This window comes from Grammomys surdaster, unplaced genomic scaffold (genome assembly GCF_004785775.1).
Source record: "Grammomys surdaster isolate TR1022 unplaced genomic scaffold, NIH_TR_1.0 65, whole genome shotgun sequence".
NCBI lineage: Eukaryota > Metazoa > Chordata > Mammalia > Rodentia > Muridae > Grammomys > Grammomys surdaster.
Genome location: NW_021604567.1, coordinates 1,433,158 through 1,435,901, shown reverse-complemented (window position 1 = coordinate 1,435,901; position 2,744 = coordinate 1,433,158).

Sequence of the window (2,744 nt, the reverse complement as noted above, 5' to 3'; positions counted from 1 at the left end):
ACAGATGATAATGATTATATGATGATACTGTTTGTGGATATTCCAGTGAGTAGGAAATGAATAACCTATGTAAGTATACAAGGTGTCATAAGAAAAGGCTAGACGTTCACCAGCCTGGGATAGGTTGCATGACACACTCATGTCTATGCCAGTCTGGGAAACAGCACTGTGCCCAACTGGATTTCTTCACAGAGGGCTTTACCTGGCGATTCTTTCCTTCTGTGCCTAGGGATAACCAAAGTCTGAAGCTCATGATTAAGATGCAAAAGGGTTTCTGAATGGTGTTTTGTGAGAAGGAGGAATACCTACTAGATGAGCACCAGCAGTGCATGTGAGAGCCCTTAGCTTCCCCCACTTCACTGTCTGCACTTTCTAGCAAATTATATAACCATATGGATCATAATACATATGTGAGGAAGTGAGCATTGAGTTCCATATGGAAGTGTCTTCTCTTTGAAACCCCATGCTCATCTTGCTTACAGACTTTCATGCATGTTACTGCCTCTGCCTGCCATTTCTTACTCATCCCATCTTAGCTGGTTGGCAAGATTCACCTAGTGTCCTTTCAAACTCAATTATTCATAAATAATATTTGAGCTTTTTCTATTAAAATGTATCTTATTTTTAAATTATGTGTATTTATTTATTTGCCTGTATGTATACTCAAACTCATTATTCCTAAATCATGTCCGAACATTTTCTATCAAAATTTATTTTATTTTTAAATTACATGTATATATTTATTTTGTGTATCTGCATGTATATGTTCATATGTGTCATGGCCCACATATATTGAGTTCACAGAACAGCTTGTGGAAGTAAATTCTCTTCTTGTGTCATGTGGGTCTAGCAGAATGGTTCTCAACCTTTTTAACACTGTGACCCTTTAATACAGTTACTCATGTTACGGTAGCCCTAACCATAAAGGTATTTCCATTACTACTTCATAACTATAATCTAGCTACTGTTACGAATCATAATGTAAATATCTATGTTTTCCAGGGGTCTTAGGTGATCCCTATGGAAAGGTTGCTTGACCTCTAAAAGGGTCACAGCCCACATACTGAGAACCTCTGGTCTAGAGGATCTATCTCAGATCATCAGACTTGACAGCAATTGCCTTTAACCTGCTGAGTTATGTTGCTAGTCTCTTTTATCTTTTTATTTTGCCAAACATACAAAAATGATAGTGAAGACATAGTTAGAATAGTCAATGAAAGCAATAAATTAGCATTGGTACAGAGCTACACGTCTGAAGCTCCAAAGTCTCCAACGCTTCCTCCGAGGCAATCTCATATGAGCAGGAGCTATACTTTTTTTTAAAATAATTTATTTATTTTTTTCAAATCGTAATTTATACTCATTCACACAGGGGTGATAAACACAAAAAGGCAGGACATGGGGAAGAGAGTGACACTGGATCGTGGGTGTTCAGCAGGAATACAGATATCTTTCAGAACAGGCTGGGTGAAGGTTCAGGGGACAGGTCGCTATGACTCTGCCTATGAGTCACTTCTCCTTATCTAAGTTGGTATTATCTGCCAAGTCTACCTATTTACGAGGTCTACGACTACTCGGGCTGGTAAATTTTCACAAAAGTTGCCTGTTTACAATAGCTTATAGCCATCTGTTTCAATGTTTTTCCACAGAGACCCAAGACTTGGTGTTAGTATACATGTATGACAGGCCTATTGCTGATTTTAAGCCTATGGCTATACTTATTAAGAATGAGGATTCCAAAAGGCAGAAGGAGAGAGAATTGCATGCGCTGTCTGTGTAGCTCTGAGATAGTATGTGTGATGAACAGTTTTGTGTACCTTGCCGGCTGGGCTAAAGAATGCTCAGATGGCCGGTAACGTGTTCTGAGGTGCATCTGTAAGAACGGTATCGAACTCATGTGCAACTGAGTCAGAAAATTCAACCATTGCCAAACTCTTGTGGTATCTAAATAGAACAAAAAGGTAGAGGAAGGGACACTTTGCTGTATCCTCAAGTCTTAGGGCTTTAGGCTCTAGGACTTAAACCATTCAGAGAGATATTTGAAAGGATGCCTGCAGCTCTGTTATATTACCAAATTTCCTGGTTCTCCAACATTCTGACAGCATATTATAGGCTTCCTATTGACTATAGTTTATTCCCAAGCTACCTTTGGAGTCCTCAAGAATGCACTCAGAGATATCTGCCTGTGGATATTACCAGCCTGGTTGGGTCTGATCCACTGGGATTATTTCTTTCATTGTTTCAAGCCTGTAGGTGCTTAGAAGAGTATTTGGCAGTATAGACTTCTGAGAGTATTGGGGGAAAATTATCACTATGAAATTGTTTTCTATATTCTTTTGCTATATGGGCAGATCAGGTGTGGGAGGAGATGAGGGAGACGTACAGAGGGTCAGGAAATTAAATAGATGTGTGTAGCAATGGGGGATGGGGAACTGGGAGTAGCCAACAGAAAGTTCCAGACACCAGGAAAGCAAGAGGTTCCCAGGACTCAACATAAGCTGAAATGCCCAACAAAGGGGAGGGAGAACCTGTAGAGACCATATGGAGAGGTTAGACTTGGGCCCCAGTTGAAGGATGGGGCCACCCAGCCATCTCAAAAATTTTAACCCAGAATTGCTCCTGTCTAAAGGAAATACAGGGATAAAGAGTGGAACAGAGACAGAAGGAAAGGCCATCCAGATTAGGATTAGGGGGTTTGTGGAGGAAGAACCTGGAAGAAGGATAACATTTGAAATGTAAATTAA